The sequence below is a fragment of the Periplaneta americana genome, chromosome 2 (genome assembly GCF_040183065.1).
Source record: "Periplaneta americana isolate PAMFEO1 chromosome 2, P.americana_PAMFEO1_priV1, whole genome shotgun sequence".
Classification (NCBI taxonomy): domain Eukaryota; kingdom Metazoa; phylum Arthropoda; class Insecta; order Blattodea; family Blattidae; genus Periplaneta; species Periplaneta americana.
The window spans coordinates 153,672,441-153,697,880 of record NC_091118.1 but is presented as its reverse complement, the minus strand read 5'-3'; the positions used below and the strand labels follow the sequence as shown (position 1 = coordinate 153,697,880).

Here is a 25,440-nt window from a genome sequence, read left to right as displayed (position 1 = left end):
CCTTGGACAGAACACTATGAATGAATATTTAAATTTCAACCGGGATAAAAGACAATGGTTTCCTGAACATTAAAAGGAAAGAATAATAAATTATTTATTGCAACCTAACCTAAATGAAATAGTCTATCATTCTTGTTGATACTACTTACAAAAGCGAGACATACCTCAGACATTAGATTAGATGATAAATATTTGTTTCTTTGTCCCTCTTCTAAAACAAATATATACTGTAGGCTATATTATTATCTCTCTTTAACAAATCATTCAGAAGGCCAGATGGAACTTCGTGTAACTTATTTGTAAGCAAGTGGCCCGAATTAAGTTCTGGGCGTGATTAAGCCTACTTCAAGAATTAAGACTAGCTTTCACAATCTCCACTTCAGCTGCTTATCTGTATGTGAATATGGTGACTAAATATCGCCTTTTATGGTAATAGAAGTAGGCCTATTTGACAATCCGATTAAACTTAGTTTCATGTCCGCTTTTACTTTTGTAGTAGCCTACGCCTAAGTTAGATTATGTCCATTCAGAAGCAGTTTTATAATCTAGTACTTATCAGTAAATACAGAAATACTTTGACAATCCTTGGGGGCATGTTCCTCACACCAAAACAAGAAAAAAAGTTCATATAAACATATGTCCGAAAATCCTTAGTTTTTAGTTATTAATGAAAGAACATAATGAAACAATTAATAATGCATATTAATAATTCCAAGGCCTGCACGTTCCCCCGACTTCAATTCTGTGGATTTTTATCTGTGGGACCATCTAAAACAATTGGTTTATGCAGCAGGCATTCCTAATGCAGAGATACTTCATCAACGTGTCATGGAAGCCTGCGAAACCTTTCGACACCGTGTGGGAGTAGGTATTTGAAAGGGCGCGACAGTCCATGATCCGATGAGTGCATGCGTGTGGGAAACAAGAGGGGGGACATTTTGATCATTTGTTATAAGTTTCTGAATTAATTAACGTTGCAACACTAGCTACCATTCTGACATTATCTAACAGATGTTTCATTATGTTCTTTCATTAATAACTAAAAAACTAAGTATTTTCGGACATATGTTTATATGAACTTTTTTTCTTGTTTTGGTATGAGGAACATACCCCCAAAGTTTTTCAAAGTATTTCTGAAACACCCTGTATAATTTTTGTTTTTGCATCAACCTTGTAAATGTTGATTGTGTAGATAAACGAACTGTGGTTACCAAGCAATAATAACAAAAACTGTTCGTAATAAAATTACCAGTTTTCATTTTGAAACATTTAATGAGAAGTACCTCTACACTTGGCTTATTGGACATTCGGGGAAAACGATTCAGGAAAATTTCCATTCAAGAAAATGATCATTCGGAGTAATGAATTCAAGAAAATGATTGGGAACGGCAATAGGGATGTCACTCCTATGTGCCCCATGGAAAACATCCTGGTATTCATTCTTCTTAGAGGTTGAGTCGACCCCAAGGCTATAGTGCAGCCGGAAGGGTTGGGTCAGTTGCAAAAATTCATGACCCGAACGGAAATCGAACCCGCGACCTTCGGTTTCGTAGTGTATCGCCTTCATTACGTATATTATTGATAGCCTACAAAAAACCAAATTAATGACTGTAAGTAAACTCCCCTTGAGATGCAAGTTAGAACTAGGAAAAAAATGATTGAACGAGTGGTGGCAATAAAATATTTAGGTGTTGAGATAACCAGTTGGAGAGCGTTTCAGAATGAAGTCGTAAAATGCCAATAAAGCAGCGAGAATAGCGGGCTACATGGATGATATTATATGGAAAAATAAATACTTGAATAAGGATACTAAGAAAAGAATCTATAAAGCATTAATACCCCCAATATCAACCTATGCTTCTGAGACTAGATTGGATAATTAAAGTGTTCAGAACCATAGTGGGCCAAGCGCCATTTACTAAACCGTAGAAAACAAGGGTTAAAATGAAGTTATTACCATAATTCAATGGAAACATATAGCAAGTAATATAAAGTATACACATTAAAACTGAATGATATGTCAATCTTCATTAAATTATGGTATTCACTTAACTTTAACCCTTACTTTCTCCGTTTTTAATAAATGGCGCTTGGCCCACTATGGCTCTGAACCCTTCAATTCTAGAACGAAACAGATTCTAGAGACAATTGAAATTAATATTTTAAGGAAAATCGTACATAACTTTAGAAGGGACAAGGTTAGAAGTGAAGAGATTAGAAGACAGTTAAAAATCCTAGCAATAGGTAACTGGGTGGATAGACGAAGAACTGAATGAAACCAACGTGTATCCCGCACGGCATTAGATAGAATTGCATGGAGATGGAGAGGCTACTAATTTCTCGATGGAACAGGCTGTAGGCATAGTATAACGAGGAGAAGAAGAAGAAGAAGAAGAAGAAGAAGAAGAAGATTGATATCCAATGTTTTGTAACAGTCTAGTATCTATTGTGGAGATCTATGTACGCAGTTTCAGGGGACGTTCCTACATGACCTCACTAAAAGTTACTCTGCGGAAAAAAAAAAAAAAAAAAAAAAAAAAAAAAAAAAAAAAAAAAAAAAACCTCAGAATCATACTCTGTGGTTTTACATTTCTGTATTTTCTCTCTGATCACATTCTACTAATAAAATTTAGTAACCGATACCCCCAAACTTGGCCTAAAACTATTGTAAGTAATTCAACATGAATTTGAAAGGAGTAAGGAAATGAAATAAAGGATAGAAAATTGAAAATAACTATTTTCTCCCTCGCCTCCATTATAATGGGTTAAAAGCAACCGGGGAACGATTATGTGACGGTAATCTGAAGCTAATTGTGGGTGTTAGTACAAACTCCACACTGGCCAAGCTATAAACTCAGCCTCCCCCCCCCACCACTCCTCTCTTCCTCTCTCTGTTATTAGCTCTGTTTAGGACACTGAAAATGAGCCGTTGAAAGGGTAGCTTGAACGAGGTCCATAAAACTATTAAGCTCCCATATTACACCCCCTCCGGATCTCCATCCCCCCACCAACTCTCACTATTGCAATTTACCGCCCCTTCTCGAATGTGCCTTTTACTGCTGTTTAAATACTACATAACGGTAGTTATTTTGTGGCTTACATTTATTAACGTGTAACGTTTTGCGGTTTGCATACATCTGTATGAGAAATAATAACTGTCAAATTTTGAGAATAATTTCGATAATTAATGTCTCAGTTTGTGGAAAATGTGGTTTATTTTGATTACTAAATTACATGAACTCCTGTTGACATTTGTGTGGGATATAAAGTCTTATTAATACACATCTATTTGTTCCTCTTCAAATAGTTTCAGTTATTTCTGACCAGAATTAGGAATTTACAGCCCATAAATTTTATTACAGTGTAATTTTATTATATGACATGCTTTATCTCTCAATTCTTTCGGACGACAGCGGAAACTGAACCATCAATGTGAAATATGCACAAAGAACATAACAGAGATCAGATAAATAATAAGGTCAACAAGATAATCTTGGATATGTCACAGTGAAAGTTAAAAAGATATAAAAATTAACAATATCTAAAATTTCAAATTAATTAAATTAATGGCATTTCATGTAAACCGATGAAAAGCAACACAACGAAATTGTTTAAATGTCTACAAAATATAAAAAGTGACATGGGATTTTTAAATTTTAGGGGTTTTCCTCAACCTAATTTGAGCAAATGCTGGGTAACTTTTGGTGATGGACCCCGGACTCATTTCACCAGCATTGTCATCTTCATCTCATTCAGACGCTAAATAACCTAAGATGTTGATACAGCGTCGTAAAATAATCTACTTTTTAAATTTTATCGTTTGCGTGATTATATCTTTATTTTCTAGTTATTATTTTACTCATTTTATATTATATTTAATTTTAATTAGAGGGCTATAACCATTAAGTGATTTAATATAATACCTTGTTAATTGACACTATTCCATAATCGAACAGTGTGATTCCAAATCTTGCTCAGTCCATTTGGCAATTTTTATGATTTATACAGTATTATATATGATTATATTTGAGACCTCTATCATAATACATATTTGAAGTTTGTTTTCTTCATAAACAACTCCAATCTTTACCTAAAAGTTCGTGTTATTGTGAATGTCACTTGAAAACTCGCTCAGTCCGTAGAATAGTGGATAAAAAAACTAGACCAGTCCTTTAATAAAAATGGACTTAACGCGTTTTGGAACCACACTATTCAATTTATTTATTTTGCTAATAATTGTAACATAAAATATAGTAATATAAACAGAAAAACTTTAGCTCGCCCGTGAAAGAGTAGAACTCGTGCTCAGGGGCGGATTCCTGAATTGAAATTAAGAAGTATATAATAGACTACAATTTGTCTTATGTCTACTACGCAATAAGAATATATAAATTTAAATTTACAATATTTCAATTTTTTTAAAATCCATTCTTAACTTTTTAAATTTAATACTAGAACTATTAGAACTGACAAGATTGTGTAGATTATTTCTTTTGGGGGATGAATGAGGTAGCGAATTTAAACATGAAAGTCTAATATCATTGTGGTTGTTTGTGAACGGTTTTCGAAGTAAGTTATTCATATAAATAAAGGCGAACAGATGGCAACATTGTAATAGTGTTCACGTAACAGTAGCGGTTGAGTCGCAATGTACGTAAATGTACGAAAGTTTCAGTAACCTAACATGTCACAGAGGGACATAGATGACTGTGCACTTCTTCTTTCCTCTCCAATCTTTCTTCCTATTTGTTTCTACCCAGGGTTGTACGGAAGGGGGGGGGGGTTACCGGGTTTGAACCTCACCCTTGAACTTTAGATCTGAGTACCTATATTTTTTTTTTTTATCAAGAATCGTTTTCCCTTCTATAGCTTTTCACCGTTAGAGTAACAAAATCTACATCGACATAAGGCATAGTCTTCCTACCCCTCCTTCAATATAATTCCTGTGCTTGGTGCTGCGACACATTCGAATTATAACAATGCTGTCTTTATTAGAGAGAGACCTACCGCCTAGTACCGACCTTGTAATAAAATGAAGCTGACAAAATATGAAATTTCACTCGTTATGAAACATATTGAAAAGGTTGTTTTGACAGGTCTGCAGTGTAGATGTTAAATATTGTGCATTGTCGATTTTAAACTTATTTTAAGAGCGGTATTCACCCGTTCCTTAGTTTAAGTTCTGAATATAATGTGAAACGTTCGTTTAACATTTTATGCATTTGACAGTTCATATTTTTAATATAAACTTCACATTATCGTTCTGCACACTTTGACATGTCTAAGTGACCGCAAAGCTCAATTTTACCATTTTTTAGCAAACTGTAGTGTAGTGATTTTCGCGAGGTTAGTGACGTCACATTGGTAAATGTTTATTCGCAGTCGCAGCGTGACGATGATGTCGAACGTTCTTCCCGGAACTAGTTTTACATCCCCAATGAAAACTCAGATGATGATGATAATGATGATGATGATAATAATAATAATAATAATAATAATAATAATAATAATAATAATAAAAAAAAATTAAAATACTGATAATGTAAATTGTAAACAATTTTAATAATGATCCCCCCTCTTGACAAAATTCTCCGTACGCCATTGCTTCTACCGTTACTGAAAGCATGGTTGCTATATATTTCTGTCACACACTTCGTTACTTATCTTCAATGAAATTACAGCCAAACTGTCAATGTTGTGGAAAAAACCAATAAAGAACACATTTTTTGGTATTTTCTCTGCAAAATTCCGCAAAATCAGTTGCCTAACGTCTTCGATTTCTTGGTATACGCATTTCAAAATTCAACTAAAAATGTACTTATCTCAAAACCTATTTGCAAAAGACAACATTGATACAACATTGATAGAGTTTCATGTTTAACTCACGGCTCTGATTGATCTCTCAAATGAACCCCACTTAGTCTTCTTCTATCCTGTAAGTATGGGATACTTCCTGTAGCTTTCAAGTTTTTAATTTTGTAAGGAAACCCTACATACAAAAGTTACAGGTGGTGGAAAAGGAGTGGGTATATTTAATATGTATTCAAAATTTTTCATTTATAAAGGATGTGATCCGCGGTTGCGCTCGGGTCTTAGTCCGAATCCCTCATGGGTTGATTACCCAGTTGAGTTTTCTCCGAAGATCCCAACTGTAAAGCGACTGTCAGGTAACTCCATAGAGAATCCTCGGACTTATCTCGTCAAGTCCATTTTTGTATCATCACTCCCATCGAAGCAAGACAACACCTTAGTCCGTACTGCGTCGTTACGTAAGAGATTTAAAAGTTCAACTAACGGGTTGATACGTGTTGAGCACAATGGTCAGAAATCACTATTTGTGCTTACATCGATGTCATTCTAGTTGAGCCCAAATAACAGTAGAAATTATTCTATGAAAAGAGCACAAATGCATAAAGTGCCTACATTCCTCCAATTCACAGCCCCTAGAGTGCATTTCGTTCTAAATTCAATAATAATTTTACCAGCCCACATCCAAACATAGGTCTATATACATTTTTTTCATTTTAGTTCTAAAAGCAATACAGGCAGAGGCATAAAATAACATAAGAAATTGCAATCGCCAAAAGAAATCCGCTCGACGAAACATAAAAACGAGACATTTTGACAGATGCATTATTAAAATATGACAGGAGTAATTTCTCGTTTAGATTATGTAAAAAGAGCAGCCTATCACTGCAAATCTTTTTAATTAAAACAGTTACATGATTTTAATTTTGATCAACATGTTTAACCTTACCAGCAAAATAAATTTGACCAATATTTTAAACCATACCAGCAAAATAATTTTTACCAACATTTTGTAGCTCAGTCGGCAGACTCGCTGGGCTGCTGATCCGGAGCTGCATTCGGGCTTGGGTTGGATCCCCATTTGGTGTCATTGAATGGTTTCTTCCTAGGTTTTCCCCAGCCGTTGGACTGAAGTCGGATGATCTATGGCGAGTCCTCGGCATCACTTCATTTCACCCCTTTGATCTGATTAACTGGTTGGGTTTTTTCCGAGGTTTTTCCCAAACAAAAGGCAAATGTCGGGTAATCTTTTGGCGAATCTTGGACTCCACCTCATCTCACTACATCTCGCCAAAACATTGTAAAAAATTGCAGAAAATTGTAAAAAATTATAGAAAATTACTAAATTGTAAAACTATAAAAATTGTAAAATATTGTAAAAATTTGTAAAAATTGTAATCGTAATATTGTAAAATTTTGACTTGTTCCACATCTTAAAGCTTCATTGCTCATGTAAGATCTATGGAATATAATGAATTAATGAATTAACCATAAGTTACCAGCAAAATCAATTATGTCAGTTCTAAGTATGTAGAAAATGGGAAGAAGAATGAGTCAAATTGTTTGTGCTCAACGCGAATGAAAAATTTCAGATTGTTTGTGTTCTACTCGAATAAGAAATAAGAGTTGTTCAGGCATATTGTGCTCAATTCGTATGCGCCCCAACTAACAACATAACGTAAAAATGGAGAACAAAATTGGTGGTAAAAAACAGAAATTCTGTCAAAAAAGGTCTTTGTCCACTATAATTTCATTGAAATTTGTCAGAATTTGAACCCGTAACTCCGATGTGAGAAGTTAGCTTTATAATCGTTTGTTAAACTTGTATTTTTCAGACACATGGTTGAGAATTTAGTTAAAATGCTACGGAATAATTAAAAAAATTGTGGGAATACAATGGATGTAGTGTTGGCAGACAGAATGTAAACAGTCGAAGCGTGGTAGCTCCACTTCCAGGTGCTTGCAGAGCTGCGTGAATTATCATCATTTCAAGTCATGTGAATGAAGTGTGGAATCAAAGTCGGTTAGGTATTCAGATCAGTTCAACTGTTCCGGCTTCTTGGTACTTAATTTACTCTTAGTAATTCCAGACAAAGTTATGTGAAATGGTTTCGAGGTATTTCTGCTCAACGCGCGAGATAAACCAAGTAGGCCTACAATGGGAAATTCCGTTACAGCTGAAGGAATACTCTATAGAGATTTATATGATGATAAGGAGAGAGAAAAAATACATTTCTATTCATAGTTGTCCTATGAAAAGATATGTTATTTTTATTTAGTCTATATTTGAATGATTTAAACTACAGAAATCGTCCATCTATCATGATTGAAAGATTTGACGACGATAATGGAAGAATAAAGGACTGAATATCGTAAACGAAACAAATCCTGCAAGTCAGTCACTACAAATACCTTTGCATCTTGGAGTCTGTTCACACTGTACGTGAATTTCGAAACAGACATTTATTCGAGACTATTTCTTGCGTACAGCGGTGTACACACGGTTCGACTTTTTTCCCGTATGTAACTTAAATTTCATTACATGCGGGAAAAGAATCGAACCGTTGCACACTACTGTCCGCAGGAAATCGATTTGAATAAATTCTCGTTTCGAGAAATTCCCGCACCGTGTGAACGGACCTAACAAGAATCGAATTTCAATCCCATTTACGTAATACTGATCTTTGCATGAATATCTGTTAAATTAATTTAATAAAAATAAAATAAAATTGGAGAACATTCGTGTCATCATTTTATTTTTTTAGAGATTAAATGGTTCTTAACTAGGGTAGAAAAGTATTAATTCGTTTAGAATATATCTATATTGCACAAATAGCCAGTTTTAATTGTTTTTATAAGGCATTTGAAAAAATTAAGGGGGAGGGTACACCATTGGCCTGCAAAAATTGAGTGACATTAATTAATGACGCTACAGACTATGAACAAAACTTTTCATGCCTAATATAGGTCTACATACGTTGCACTTTATAAAACACTATTCAGAATATGAAAAAAAAAAAAAAAAAAAAAGGCTAATAATTACCTCTAAAATACTATCAAATTTACATAATTATTTTTACAAAAGTAAAGCGATTACATAATAAAATCTACGAGTCGGCCTGGGTGGCGCAGTAGGTAGTGCTGACCTCTTGTGTCCCAGGTTGTGGGATCGATTCCTGCCCAGGTCGATGACATTTAAGTGTGCTTAAACGCGACAGGCTCATGTCAGAAGATTTACTGGCATGTAAAAGAACTCCTGCGGGACAAAATTCCTGCACACCGGCGACGCCGATATAATCCCTGCAGTTGCGAGCGTCGTTAAATGCAACATAACTTTTTGAATCCACAATTAATTAAATATCTGCGTGATTCTTTTACAGAAATATTCTAAAGACCTACATCAACAACGTAGTGTAGGATATTTTACCTACTGCTTTACGAAATATATTTTTCTTAATCAAACATTTTTCGAAAATTTAATATTGAAGGAATAGATAAAAGACCTTAGACCAGGCTTGGAGAACTGGGCGACAATTGTGGCGTTGCGTCACTCATTGAATACGTCACTCACCCCTTCCTTCCATCCCCGCGTCATTGACTTTGTAGGGGAGGGGATTTGTATTCAGTGTCTATCTTATGTGATTGCGTACGCGCCACAGATACGTCATTCAACGCCGGTGGACTGTGGACGGGGAACCCATGCTTTCCACCCTTCTCTCGCCAGTTCTGTATCCTGTCCTAGACTATGTTGTTGATGCAGCTCTTTAAAACATTCCAGTAAAAGAATCATGCAGCTATCTAATTAATTGTATATTTTATTATGTAAATGCTTTACGGTCGTAAAATAAAAACTATGCAAATTTGATATAAATTTTACAGGTAATTATTTTTATACTTTTATATTCCGGCTTCGAATTTGTATACAGGTAGGAAGTGAAGTACAATTAAATGAATAGAAAACCTACATTACGTTTTGTGATTAAATGCAAGGTTAATTAGAAAATTAAGTGTGAAGTTTCAGCAGTCCGGCAACATCGCCGCTAACACACTCTACTCGTATACAGATGTAATAGGTCAACGAACTCGGTGTGTCTCGGCAGGTGAGCTGCTCTCTGTCTCGACGTTGCCACTTGCTCGCATGTGCAATGGCTTGAAATTAGAGGCTTTTAAAATTAAATTTACACGGAAACCGTCCACGCTAAGGAAATACTCCAGAGGGATACATAATTATTCTTTATTAAGTTTCCTATCGATATGGATAAAAATCACGATCCTACTCGTAAGTTACCAAATAAGAGGGTGTTAAACATTTGAAAAAAAAATTCTGAAAAAACTATGAACTTTCCACCAATATGATATTATAGTTTTTTATTATATACAACATGAGCTATTTCCTCTGATAATCTGCAAGGCTATTTCACTTCTACCCTTTAGGCTATAATTATGTTCTTCTTCTTGGCGCCTATTATCCCTTGAGATTTTGCGTAAGTTAAACATTACACAACCATAAAAAAGAAGTAGGAAGGGGAAAATATAGACAGTAGTATTATTTTTTTATATAAAAACACAGCTTCTGATGCCTCAGGTTCTTGTTCTCAATTTGTAAACATTAAAGAAATGATTGGTTAGCCCAGCAGTTTATAAGACTGAACTACTTCCCGATTCCAACGCATCGCTGTTGACTAAACCGCAATGCTATGTAGACATTTGCAAATCCATCTTCTGAGCAGAAACATGTTTGTACACATGAAAAGGCCATGATCGGAGAAGGAAGTAACAGAAGATTCCGCGTGAAAATTCTAAGGTCGTTTAAGACATCGTAAATCTCCGTTCCGTTGGAGCCCTCCCCTCTCCACTCTTGTTCTTGCGGCTTGCTGGTTCTCAAGCCCCCAGCTGATGCATGGCCTACCTTTACCACAGTAATTGTCGCTATTGCCCAACAAACCAAACATTTCTCCACTGCGACCTTTTAGGAACAATAAAAAAATACATATTTATTCGTTCCGAAAAAAAGTATAGTGGTGACAGAACAAATATATACAACGATAATAAATTTTTTACCTACTGACAGAACAATTACCTGGAAATTATTTTTCGAAGTGGAGTCCCTTCATTTGATTTAGTGTGTTTGCCACTTATTTGAAAAGAAGTCTGCTGTCCTTCCGGCATAAAAAAAAAAGCCAGTGACTGTCTCCCTGCCGAGAGAATTTTTCTACCCGTCTTTCACCCTTCATTTTTTCCTATATTTTCATTTGCTTATCTTACTGCTTTACTTTCTTCTTTTCTTTCTTATTTCTTGAAATAATCATATTTTCCTTCTTAATACTTGTTTTCTTATTAATGTTTTTTTTCCTTCCTTTACTTTGCTTAAATTTCTTTCATTTATTCTCGTTTTCCTTTCTTAATTTTTCACCTATATTAATCCATCTTATTTCTTCCATTTATTTCTCTCCCTCTCTTCCTTCTAAAATTCATTTCTATCTTCTTTCACTTGTATACAATTATTTCTCCATCGTTCCATTTTCATTCATATATTTCCCCCTTACCACCAGCTGCCTGCATTTCCCCTCCCCCTTACATTTTCCCACATTTATTTCTTCCCGTCCTCCATTTTCCTACAGATCTTTCTAACCTCTCTTTGTTGTCTTAAACCTATTTATTTCCTCTTCCATTGTTTTCCATTTTCCTACAATTGTTACATCCAATGTTCCATTTTACCACATTTATTTCTTTTCATCTTCCATCACCTAACATATTCCTTTATTCCTTCCTTCTTTCTTCCATTTTCACACATATATTGCTTCGCTTCTTTCATTTCACTGCATTCCTTTTTTTTTCTTCTTTTCCTACATCCATTTCTTCCCGTCTTCCATTTTCCCGCAGTTCTTTCTTACATCCTTCCATTTTTTTCATTCATATATTTATTTATTTTCGTCTACTATTGTTTTATATTTTCCTAAAATTCTTTCTTCCCTCCCTCCATTTTACTAGATTCATTTTTTATTTTCTTCAATTTTTTTTACATAAATTAAGTTTCTTCCCGTCTTCCGTGTTATCATAGTTATATTTTAACTTCTTTCATTTTCATTCATTAATTTATTTCCGTCTTCTACTGTTTTTCATTTTTATACAGTAATTATTTCCTCCCTTATTCCATTTCATCACATTACTTTTCATCTTCCATAATCGAATATTTCCTTACAATTCTTTCTCGTCTTTTCCCATTTTCCTATAAACATTTTTCCCTTCTTCAATTTTCTTATCCTCATTTTTTGTCTTTTTCCATTCTTCTGTACTCATTGTTTCCATTCTTACTTTTTCCTATACTCACTTTTTCTTTTCTTCTATTTTCCTACACTCATTTCTTCCTTTCTCCATTTTCTTTTATTTATTTTTCCCTTTATCCATTTTCATAGATTTATTGTTTCCCTTCTTCAATTTTATTACATTTTTTTTTCATTCTTCTGTTTTCCTACATATGTTTCCTCCCGTCCTCTATTTCCTCACACTTCTTCCTTACCTTCTTTCATTTTCATACATTTATTTATTTCCGTCTTTCATTTTGTAACATTCCCCTGCAACTCTTTTCTTCCTTTATTCCATTCTCCTACATTTCTTTTTTCTCTTCTTTCCTTCTTCTATACTTCATTTTTCCTTTCTTCCATTTTCTCACATACATTATTTTCTTTCTATCCTGCACCTTTTCCCAGTTTTTTCTTAACTTCTTCCATTTTTTTCACATTTAGGTAGGCCTATTCCTATCTTTCATACTTTTCATGTTGAATTTTTCAACAATTTTATCCCCTTTCATTCCAATTTACCACATTATTTTATTATTTATTTTCGTTTCCGATAAAGTAATATTTTTCTACAATTATTATTTCTAGCTCTCGATTTCCCTACTTTTATTTTCTCCCGTCTTTCATTTCCCATCAATTCTTTCTTCCCTGATTAAACTTTCCTTCATCCTTTTCTTCATCTCTTATTTTCTTTCCTCTTCATATTTTACTCTTCAGCATTTATTTTTCTCCTCTTTTTCCCCAAATTTCTTCATTATTTTCATCTTTTATTTCTCCTCTACCTTCTTTCACTTTCTTCTCCTTTCTTTCCTCTTCACTTACCTTCCTTTCTACTTCCCTCTCTCTTTCGTCTTGTAAATATTTTTTCTTCTTCCTTGCAATCAATATTATTTTTAATTTTTTCCTAGGTCTCTTTCTTCATTATTCCTTCATACTGTATTTCTTCTTTACCTTCATTCCTTTCCCTTTTAATGAATTTTCCTCTACCACTTTTCTTTCTCTTTCCTTCTTTCTTTTCTCCATTCTTGTTTCATTTTCCTACCTTTTATGACTTGCATCTATTTCTTCCTTTTGCATTTTGCTCCTTTCGTTATTATTTATTTTCCTTTTTAATTGTCATCTTGAGTAAAATAAAGAATACACAACCAGTACATACGTAGATAAGGGACATAAATGACACGTAAGTTAGGTTTTTATTTTAAATCCAAGCACTAGATCCACATCAAGGGATACTTCTTGAACCTTTTTAACAGTTTTCCTTAGAAACGTAATTACAAAATTAAAAGTATTTTCAATATGAAATGCTTTTAACTCATAACTGGGCTCAAATTGTATTAAGGTGATGCGCTACTGAAATGTCTAAAATCCACAATTTTTTAGCTAGAATTGAAATGTTTACTGAATATGCATACCAATAACACAATCACACATTGTAAATTTCAATCTTTTCTCGTAAACCCTTTTTAGAAAATTAAGCTTTTTTTTTTTTTTAATTTCTTAGTGAAAATCCTATTTCTAACATATATTATTTTTTAATATAATTTTTCTGAAAGGTAACACTGCAAGTTGTGCAATGGAGCATTAGTAATGCCCTAGTATAATTTGTTCATTTGTAGAAAAAAATCATTTCATCAATGTTCAAACACATTAATAAAAAAAATAATTCTGCTTTACATATGTATAATTCTTTAGCAATAAAACTATGCTGAATACAGCCAATCAAATAATCCATTTCGCAACACAGATATTAATGAATAAGTATGCTAAGTTTCATGACTCTAGTTTTAACCACATAGATGTAAAATGAATATTTGTGGTTGAAAACGTATATATATATATATATATATATATATATATATTAGATAATTAAATTTAAAGTTTTTGTTACACATAACTCGTACATTAACACAACTTCCACCAATTATATATAAGTATAGTTATAATTAAGATATTGAGATAAAATTTTCATGAAATCGTACATTTTTGGCGCAAAAAAATAAACAAAAATTATTAAATTTGTCACAATTCGACTATTTTCAGTAACGTATTGCCTTTACAAATACGAACATAAAGAATTGACTCAAACGTTCAACCAACAACTTCTTTAGCAATCCAAGTATCTGAAGTATATATACAGTAGGTAGTGGAGAATAACAATCTTGTTCTTTGCTTCTCCCCAAACAACCATCTTTCTTACTTCCGACTGAACCCAACCCTCTTCACCGTACCCTTCTCTACAACTAGAATCTAACCACAAAGGGCTCCCAGTTCGCGCCATAACTTCACTAATTCTGCTGCATAAAAAAAGAATTCCTTTCTCAATGAGAAACCTTATTCTTAAAAAGGCAAATGTCGGGTTACACACCTTAAGGTTTTTACGTTTAAGCCTCCATCGTGGTTCACAAATACCCTAAATGGTACCAGTAAATCACTTCTCGAGAATGAAGGCTTTCTCCTGCTGCAACACGTTCTACAAGAAGGGAGACGTTATACGTTTTTAATAACCATTATGTCATCACAAGCAATTGAAATTTTATTGCGTGTAATTAATCGAGGAAAGATGGCAGTATTTTATTTGAGATAATAGCCCTCAAGTCTAACATACTTGATAGCCCATGCATCCTTTTAATATAATAATAGATACAAGTGTATTGTTGACACTTTTATTAGCTGCCTGACAAATATATTACGTATCTGGTGGAATGTTTGTTGTGTAACAATCCACGATTCTTCCCCTGATCCAATGTTGTTACGTAGACCGTAAATACAGATGTGTGTAATCTGAAATATATTCATTTTCAATGGAGTATTACTGCTGTTGATTTTAGCATGTTTTGTTTGGGCTCTTAGTTCTACGATTTATGACAGAGGAGAGAAAAAACGATTGAAGACTATAGTTGAAGCTTAAATAGCTAAAGCGTCAAATATAAAAGTCACAGAACAAAGTTCTGTTTTCGATTTGTTAAACAAAATTTATTTCAACAATTCTAACGTTGAAGAACTTTTCGGTATGATATTTATAATCCTTAAAGAGGCCCCGCTTCTAACGGATATCTAGAGTTGGTTGAGAATTCTTAGAGTAGTCCCATATCATTTGGAGTGTAATATTTTGTTCAAAACCGACAAGGAGTCTCACATTCAGGTATATATAATTAAAGGCTGGTCATGGCTCAACATTCTCAAAGCGGTTCCACATCTGTTGGATATTTAGTTATGATTCAACATTTTCAAAACTGTTCTACGACTGTTGGATGTCTAGTTATGGTTTAAAATTCTCAAAGTGGTACCAGATTTGTTGGACGTCTACTCCGTAATTATGGTTCAAATTCTCAAAGCGATTAGATGTCTAACTATGGTTCAACATTCTCAAAGCGATTCCTCATCTGTTGGATGCCTAGTTATGGTTTGACATTCTCAAAGCGGTTCCACATCTGTTCGATGCCTAGCTATGGTTCAACATTCTCAAGCGGTTCCACATTTCTCGGATGTATAGTGATGCTTCAAATTCTCAAAGCGGTTCAACAGCTGTTGGATATCTAGTTATGGATTAACATTTTTCAAAGTGCTACCAGATTTGTTTGATGTTTACTCCGTAATTATGGTGCAAATTCTCAATACGATTAGATGTCTAACTATGGTTCAACATTCTCAAAGTGGTTCCACATCTGTCGGATGTCTAGTTATGTTTGAAATTCTGAAATCGGTTCGACAATTGTTGGATATCTAGTTATAGTTCAACATTCTCAAATCGGTTCCACATCTGTTGGATGCCTAGCTATGATGCAACATTCTCAAAGCGGTTTCACATCTGTCGGATACATAGTGATGCTTCAAATTCTCAAAGCGATTCGACAACTGTTGGATATCTAGCAATGGATTAATATCCTCAAAGTGGTACCAGATTTGTTGGACGTCTGCTCCGTAATAGAAGACCTCCCTCGAAAAGGGGTGTAATATCAAATTAATGAAATATGTGACTTCGGTGGAAAAAGTAATTTTGAAGCATTAATTTATAACAATAAATGAATGCATCCAATAACTGATAAACTTGTATCCCTGATTAAATAAATAGTTCTGCTATAGGCATACGGAAATATGTCCATAAAATTATTTTCTTTCCTCCTGAAACGCGTATTATAGAGTTGTTGGTTACGCCCTTATTCGAGGGAGGTCTTCAATTATGGTTCAACATTCTCAAAGCGGTTCCACAGCTGTTAGATGTCTAGCTATGGTTCAACATTCTCAAAGTAGATCCACATCTGTTGGATGTCTAGTTATGTTACAAATTCTCACAGTGGTTCGATAATTTTTAATGTCTAGTTATGGCTCAACATTTTCAAAGCTGTTCCTATCTGTTGAATGGTAGTTATGATTCAACATTCTCAAAGTGGTTCCAGATCACTTGGACGTCTACTCCGTAATTATGGTTCAACATTTTCAAAGCGGTTCCACATCTTTTGGATGTCTAACTATGATTCAACATTGTCAAAGCGGTTCCATATCTGCCGGATATCTAGCTATGGTTCAACATTCTCAAAGCGATTCCTCATCTGTTGGATGCCTAGTTATGGTTTGACATTCTCAAAGCGGTTCCACATCTGTTGGAAATCTACAGAGACATTTTTATGACATGAGGCGAAAAAACGGCGTGTTACTGTCAGCCCCTGTGCGGTCTGCTATACGCGGGCTGTTAGATGTGCGGCAGTAGATCCTCAGTCGCTATACAGCATTTGCTGTAGTCACAAGTCGTGTTACAAAAATCTTGATTCTTCACCTGTACAAAGTTTGTGTGTAAAGTTTAGTGATTATTGTGTATTTAGGTAATGCCTACCAACAAATTCTCATTGCATGAACGTGTGTAGGCCTATATGTACATAAAAGGCAGAAGGTCATGTGCGAAAACAAGACGTGAATTTCGAATAAATTTTCCAAACAGACCTGTGCTCTCTGACGAAACAATTAGAAGACACGCTAAAATGTTTGAAGAAATAGGCTCAGTGAACAATCGAAAATGAAAGAGAAAACTTGGTGTTCTTACAGAAGAAAAATTAGATGAGCTTGGTGAAAGATTAGAACATATCTCTCAAAAATCTCTAAAGCGTTTAGTACAGGAAACTGGAATATCGACGGCTGAGAACCAGACTATTCTAAGTCCAACGTTTTATAAGACAGAAATCTGTGTTTCATTGTGTTCCAGTTCTTGTCTGCTTATATGAATCGAACAAATTAATTATAAACATTTCTCTCCATAAGGTTGCTATTAAGCTTAAGCTATTCCAAATTGTTTCATGAAGCTTTGAATGTCAGGAGCTTAAAATAGTTCTTCTGAAGAAAAAAAATATTAAAATGGACTTGGAACAGAATGGTTCTGGGCCATCGATATGTCAGTCCTCTGCAAGAAAGACAACAAAATTATTGAAACTGAAGCCATAATATAAAACTCCAAGAGTGCAAGCATTAAGGCAGACAGACCCCTGACAGGAGAGTGAACTAAAAGACTATAGGCTATATACGAGAATAAATCGAGATTATCAATGATGTGAAACCTCAGAGTGTTTTTAATTCGTTTATCGGAAGATGTCAGTTGTGTGCGGTGGCAAATGGGGGTCTTTTTCAGCAACGACTCTGAACATGGTAAGTCCAAATTATTGAACATTTATTGTTAGTACTGTTATGTAATGTAGAAGTGCCGGAGAAATAGTATACGCCCTAGATCATATATGTAACAGATAGGTCATCGCTATGTTAAAATCGTTTTCACTTTGAAGAGAACAACCGCCAGGATCGCCACCCGTCCGCCGTAAACGAACACGAGATGGCAGTACAGTCGCTAATACAATTCAAATGGGAGTTATGACGTGGTTCCTTATGTAACAACTAGATGGCAGAGTAGTAAACCTGACAAAAGTTGTTAACGTCAAAGCCTATAAGGCCGACCTATCTGGGGTATATATGATCTAGGGTTACGAGCTTGCCGGAAACCACGCTAACAGTGGGCCAAGAGTCACCAGCTGTTTTCTCGCCTCACGTCAGAATAATGTTTCAACATTCTCAAATTGCTTCCACATTAAGTGTATGTCTAGTGCTGGTTTAGAATTCTTAAAATAGTCCAATATTTTTGCGTAGGTAACTACTATTGCTTCCACCTCTCAAAGTAGTCGAATTTATAGTGGATATTTATAATGTCGTGTCAAATTCTCAAAGTAGATGTTTACGAACCATTGCTCCCAAGTCGTGAAAGAAGTGTAATTACATCTATTATTAATATTATTATTATTATTAGTTTTATTATTATTATTATTATTATTATTATTATTATTATTATCATCATCATCATCATCATCATCATTATGCAATTCTAAGATACTTTTCATTTGTTTACCTAATCTAATTTCAGGTGTCTGTTTTGATGTAGATTTGTTACAATTTACGTATAATGAAGAATTATACGACTAGGAGCAGCGACTAAACGCAGTAAACAGTAGTAGTTCCGAAAACTAAACAATAAAAATAACAACATAAAAACACAAAACAACTGACACTGGTGTCGCGGATTCTAGCACTACCGTGAGGTTATGTTGTATGTGAGGGATGATGAAAACTTGCTAATAAATAGCAGTAATCTCCACATTTTTGCATCATCCCTCTCTTTCTCTCTCTCTCGCATCCTCTTTCTCTCATCAAGCTAACAACACATCTATGACAGAGTGTGTGGCATACACACATGCCCTGGCTATGACTGGTCCTGCTAGGTGATGAAACAATATGTTTTGTGCCCCCTCCTCCCACCACACACATTGTCACATATGATGAGCGACTTCGCACGTTTGTTTTAATCACTTGCCCATTAGCGACTCGTATGGGCCGTACCACCACCAGGCCTATGTGTATGTGATGGTGAAAAACCTTTCCATCTCTACAAACATTACACAGCTGGGCGATATGATGCATGCAAGCTATAGGGTGACCCATAAACAATTTTCTCTTCCATTCCGTTGGTATTCATACATCACAGGTGGTCGCAAATAGGCCATACGAAAATGCTACAAAGCAACATGGCTGAGGCATCGTTATCACCTAACAGCTTCTCGTTAAAAAGAGACTGAAGTTCGATTCTCAGCAGTTTCTGTTAGAAATATGGAAAAGGAAGCTTTTCTTGTGCAACTTTTTTCTTTTCAAAATTTTCTATGTAGACCTATAGACTGTAATTCTACAATTACTCGATAGAAATAGTCGTGGATTAGACAGTAATAGCATCTCACCAAGATAAGACAGAAGTTTTATTCCGAACAAATTATGTGGAAATTTTGCTGTATAAAGCGATTGTGGAGCAAATATTCTCAATAGCAGCATTCATTTTTATTTCTGTGGTGTCTTTCTAGGATTCCTTCATAGACCAAACCATAATTTAGTAATTTAGTTAACAATTCACTATCACAGTGAGTCAAGTTTTCAATTCTCGACAGCCACTATGGGACAGTAGGACAGAATTTTCGCCGACTATTTTTCTGACAGTAATTTCCTTCTACTATGGCTCTATAGATTAAATTATAACTCCACATTTTATTTGATATTTATCTCATCGGTTAAATGGATCAAGTTTCGGTTTCCAAAAGACCATAATGATATAAAAATTATGGGACAGGCTTCCTCCAAATATTTTTCTTTCACATGACCGTATTACTCCACTGCCCCACGAGCTCTACATAACTCCTATCATTTATTTGACAGCCCAATGTGAAAGTGGTTCAATGTTAGTCATAAATTCACCTACAGAATAGAAGGCGTGAGAAATTAGGTATTTCTTTAATTTGATCCTAAATAATCTTATGTTTCGAGTTTCATTTTTTATGCCCATAGGAAGGATATCGAAATTTGTTATTTTCAGATAACTTACTCCTTTTTGATAGCACGATAAATGTTCCGATGGAGCATGAAAGTTATTTTTTGACGAGTATTTATGTTATGAACTGTTGATTTAGTTATAAACAGGGAACGGATTTATATGGACTAAAAATATATGAAATATGTAAATATATATGTAGTTATTTTTACCAAAATATGGAATTAAATATGGATTTTTACCAAAATATGGAATTAAATATGGACTTAAAATTATAAAAAAAATGACTATGTACGTTAAATATTGGTACATTTTAATCAAACTAAACAAAAAATATAATGGACGTACCTTATCTTCCAATGTAGTTTCAACAAAACACAATTTTTATTGTCTGTTACCATAACAATAGGTTACAAACATTTCTTTCAAGTGCTGAAAAGTGAATCTTCTTCTATTGTCTCTGAGGATAGATTTATACTGACTAAAAGAGCGTTCGACGTCACAAGAAGTAACTGGTACATAATTCAATTTCACAATGTCTGCTGGGGATAAGTCCAAGTTAATCTTCACTGTTGATTCACCACTCATCACAGCAACAACCTTTTGTAGTTCTTCATATCCAGGGTTTTTTGAAAGTACAGTGTCCACCTTAGCTCTTACTGCATCTGCAACTTTACCTCTACCACGATTCAGTTGTTCCACAGTACTATTTATAATTTCAAAACTTTCAGATAGTGAAAGGTGCCTATTTTGGAGACTTTTGAGCGTTTTTATGATGCATGAAAATGTATGCTGAATGTGAGCTAAGTCATTCTTCACACTTATGTCACAGGTAACTGTTTTCGCAGTATCAATTGAGACTGCATCTTCAGAGTCCAATGCAAGGAGAACATTGTTAATAGAGTCTATATGTTCGGCATAATATTCAACTGCTTCTAGCCATGTACCCCATCTAGTTAAAATTGGCTTTGGTGGCAATGGAATTTCAGGGTACATTTCTTTCAACACGTTAACTCTACTGGGAGCTTTGAGAAATACTTTTTTCACTGATGAAATCAACAAATCTACTTTAGGGAAATTGTCTCTGACCACTTCTGCCACACGATGAAATGCATGCGCCACACAAGTAAAATGAGTCAATTTAGGATATACAACAGATAATGCTTGTCCAGCTTTGACCATATAAGGGGCAGCATCGCTAATAAAGAATAACACATTATCGTACATAATACCCTTTGGCCACAGGATACCCATAGCTTCGTTGAACAGTTTAACTATAGTTTTGTTATTGCACTTTTCTAGAACATCACAATGTAAAAGAATTCGTTCAGAATATTGTTCACTTAACAAACCGATAACTACATTACCAACAAGTCTACCTTCTTTGTCGGGAGTCTCATCAATGGAAACCCAAATTGAACTATCTTTAATTTCATCTCTTATCTTCTGTATTGTCTCATCGTAGATGGATGGAGCATACGTCTTCCTAAGTGTTGACTCATCCGGGATTGTATGTTGAGTATATTTTTCAAGGAATTCCCTGAAGACCTTATTCTTTAGTTTGTAGAGAGGAATATCAGCAGAGATGAGAGAACGGCACAGGTCGATGTTAAACTCAGATCTTACATTCGATGTTGTTGGTTGTGTTAAAAACAATTGTCTCTGCTTGGAATTTAGTTGTTTGTTGGCCTGATGTTTACTAGTTGTAATGTGTTGTTGCACCAGGAACTTTTGTGTAGATGATACTGCACACTGACACAAATTACAAAATAATATTTTATTGTCAGTTGATAAACCATCTTCTTTAAATTCTGAAATGTAACTTGTTAGTTTTGATTTTAAATTGACTGAATGACGTACTTTTGGCATATTTACCGTCTTTATAGTATGATTTACAAAACTGAACCTATGTGTACTCTGACTGGCATTTAACTGTTGAGCTGCACAACTGAAGTCTGTTAAAAATTTTAAATTAAATTAATACAGTTTTGTAACTTACTTTCCCATTGTTGATAGGAGTGCTAATTTTCAAATAACTCTGATGTTAAAGGGATTACTGAACATGTGTTTAAATCTCTATTGTTGAAATGTATTTTTAAAAGTTAATGGAATTTTGTTTTGTTTTATTGTTAAACCTAATATAATATGGACTGTTTTATATGAAATATGGAAAATATATGGAAATTAACGAAAATATGTACTAAACTCTAAAATATGGAAAAATATGGAAAATAAAAGTAGGATTTTTCAACCCTACACATTGTGAAACATAAAGATAATGCAAAATATAAATTATATTAGCTTTATAAGTAAATATGTATTTACATATAAATCCTTTCCCTGGTTATAAAGCTTTCACGATTGCATACGAGGAACTTTATTAATTAAAAAAATATACTGAAAAACCATGGGCATTATTTGTAGTTTTTTTTTAAATGGTCCTACACTATTCCCTGGGTTTGGCACCAACTATTATTCTATTTAATGGGGAGGCCACGTAGTTAGGATGCGTGACACCCAGTGGACATACAGAGTGACCATGTGGGACCCCAGGATCGGGAAGCGGAGTGCAGGACAGAGAACCAGATGGGCGGATACATTCACAAAGAGAGAGGGGAAGCAGTGGACGAGGCGTGCAAGAAGCAGATCAACGTGGAAAAAACTGTCGAAGGAAACGTCTATCGGTGAAAAGTGAAATGTGTTCTAAAGTACCAGCAGCAACGAGAATGAATAAGTGAATAGTGAAGTGATGCAATGTGCGCGACAGAATCAGTGAATAGTGAGCGTAAACCAATGAAAGTGCTTCACCCAACACGAGAGACGATGAACAAGAGAACAAGGTAGAACACCATCTAGGCTAACTCACGTAAAGAGTGAATGAGAGCTACCCTGCCTACGTGCAGGAGGCCTTAGCCCTCAAGGGATGTCATAGCCTAAATTCTAAATTATTCTAATTACTCTTTTTATAGCAGGAATATACTGTTACTGTCTGTAGAATTTCCCCAGAATATTATTTCAAAGTTCATTACCGAGGTTAACTGTGTTCTGGAGTTACTCTACTGTGTACAATAGAAGGCGGCGTGAGTCGTGCCCCGTTGAACTACTACGTTTTAGTTGTTCTTAAGACGACGTTACTCATGGGAGTTGTTTGCTGTTTACTTACTTAGTGTTGCAGTCGACGAGTAGCTTACATAACGTGCTAGAGACCACAGAATTTCGCATTAAATTCGAAAAAAAAATCATGATAAAAATATTGTATTTCACGTTTCATTCCTAATTAGTTGTAAGATAATCCCAATCATGTGCTTCTTCCTCAATGCTACAACTGCAACTGACGTAATTTTCATTCGTGTTGCGTCAACACTTCAAAGTGCTGCCAACTTGTGCATTATTTATGAAATGATCCTCGTAAATACAATGAAGGCGCAAAAACGGCATGGAGGTAGAACCCCATGCTCTCATGATGTTGGCACTAGAATGAAGCAGTGTGATCGGAACCACTCTTCGAGCGCATTTGTACCCCTGGGAATTATCCCGGAACCATTCTCGAAGTTTGGCAACGAGAGAAATCGCGTCATCATACGGAATTGAACCCAGGGCTATTTAGTCCATAGTCACTTGCTCTACCAACAGATGATGCTAACCAATTAATTCCTTCTGAGTTTAAATATTAAGTTATTGCATAAATAGAGTGTAATACATTTATATGGTATTTGGCCTAACCATTGGAAATTATAAAGACGTGCTTTTAGCAAATACGTACCTTATATGCTTAAAATATGGCATACGCATAAATCATAATTCCAGGTAAAATGATGTAAGCAGATAATAGGCCTGTTTAAAAACATTTTTTGGTACAATTACAATCAATGGAATCTATATAATTTATATATATATATATATATATATATATATATATATATATATATATATATATATATATATATATATATATATATATATATATATATATATAACTTACACAGAAGAGTTATGAGTTTAAGATAGAGTTCGTACTCACCATGGTACGAGACGGCCATGTCATGTTCGAAAACAGTCTTCCTTTCTATGAAGAAAATAGTAATTGGCTTCATGTTCTGTATCTGGAAGAAAATGAACAAGACCGTAATGAAAACAAAGTTTTCCAAACTTAAAATAAAACTACTTTAAAGAATTAAAAAATTCTGCGAATTATCAAAAACCACTTAGGCTTATTGTTTAATGCAATTTTATAAATACATCCTGCAATATTAAATTTATTTACAGTAAATAATCAATTATATATTTTACAAAATAAATTTCCTAAACAGGAATTGCTCACTGCGACCTACGAAGCTATACCTAAAGAATGTACTTAATTACATAATTTTTAATTTCTAATATGGTTCTAACACAAGAGACAATTCAGAGATAATGATATGACATAATTACGGAATTGGAATATAATGGTAGTGTATCGAAGTACACAAATAACACCTGTTTCACAGTTGTTTTGCCTGGCAGTAACCTTAAACATGTAATTAAGTAATGAGAAATAAAATTACAAACAGTAATTCTTAAGTTAGTGTGATCAGTTGATCACCTTTCCTATTTAAAATTTACCTACGGACAGACAACTAATTGCTAAGGCCTTCAATTTTATAATAGAAAATTCAGTTACCTAAATTCATACAATACCGTATTTAAAACTATTTGTTATAAACAGGCAGTGAAACTTAGTACCCGAGGGAGAAAGGAAGGTGGTTTCAGGTTAACTGTGTTCTAGAGTTCCTCTACTGCACTGTGTACAATAGAAGACGGTGTGGATCGTGCCCAGTTGAACTACTGTGCCTTAGTTGTTCTTAAGACTCGTCACTCACCGGAGTTGTTTGCTGTTTACTTGCTTTGTGTTGCAGTCGACGAGTAACTTACATCATGGGCTGGAGACTACGAAATTTCGCATTAATTTGGAAAAAGAAATTGTGACAAAAATATTATAGTTTTAAAATAGTCATAATAATTTCGTATAAATTGGAAAGGAATTTTTACGTGAAAAAAATAACTCTATATTACGTATTAGGCGTCAAAATAATGAAAAAAAAAATGGTTTCGTACATCAATTTACTCTATAACTTTATAACGCTGAGAAAAAAAACGTTATTTTATATTATGTGACATGTGTTTTTTCTATATACATTTTACTTGCTCTAGATCACGACTGTACACGATTTGTTCTCACTGAGCAAACTCGCGAGCGGAACAGATGCTGAGAACGCTCGGCCACCGTACAATAAAGGAGTGAGAGGATATAAGAAGTAAAAGAAGGATTGAGAGTTTACAGGTGACTGAAAATGCATACACATACAGAGAAGAAAGAGCTTATTCATATGGAGACAGAATTAACTGATTTTTTTCTTTTTCTCTGTATTTATTTTGAGAGTATATTAGTCAGAGTCATAAAACTTATATTAATAATAATAATAATAATAATAATAATAATAATAATAATAA

General features: G+C 34.3%; 1 long non-coding RNA gene across 1 annotated transcript in view; it reads right to left on the bottom strand.

Moving 5' to 3' along the window:
• LOC138695312 (uncharacterized) overlaps positions 1-25,440 on the bottom strand; it is a 582,002-nt gene that overhangs the window by 177,242 nt on the left and 379,320 nt on the right. The window contains exon 5 of the long non-coding RNA XR_011331127.1: positions 23,972-24,053. This is a non-coding gene — a long non-coding RNA (uncharacterized lncRNA). The remainder of the gene's footprint in view (positions 1-23,971; positions 24,054-25,440) is intronic.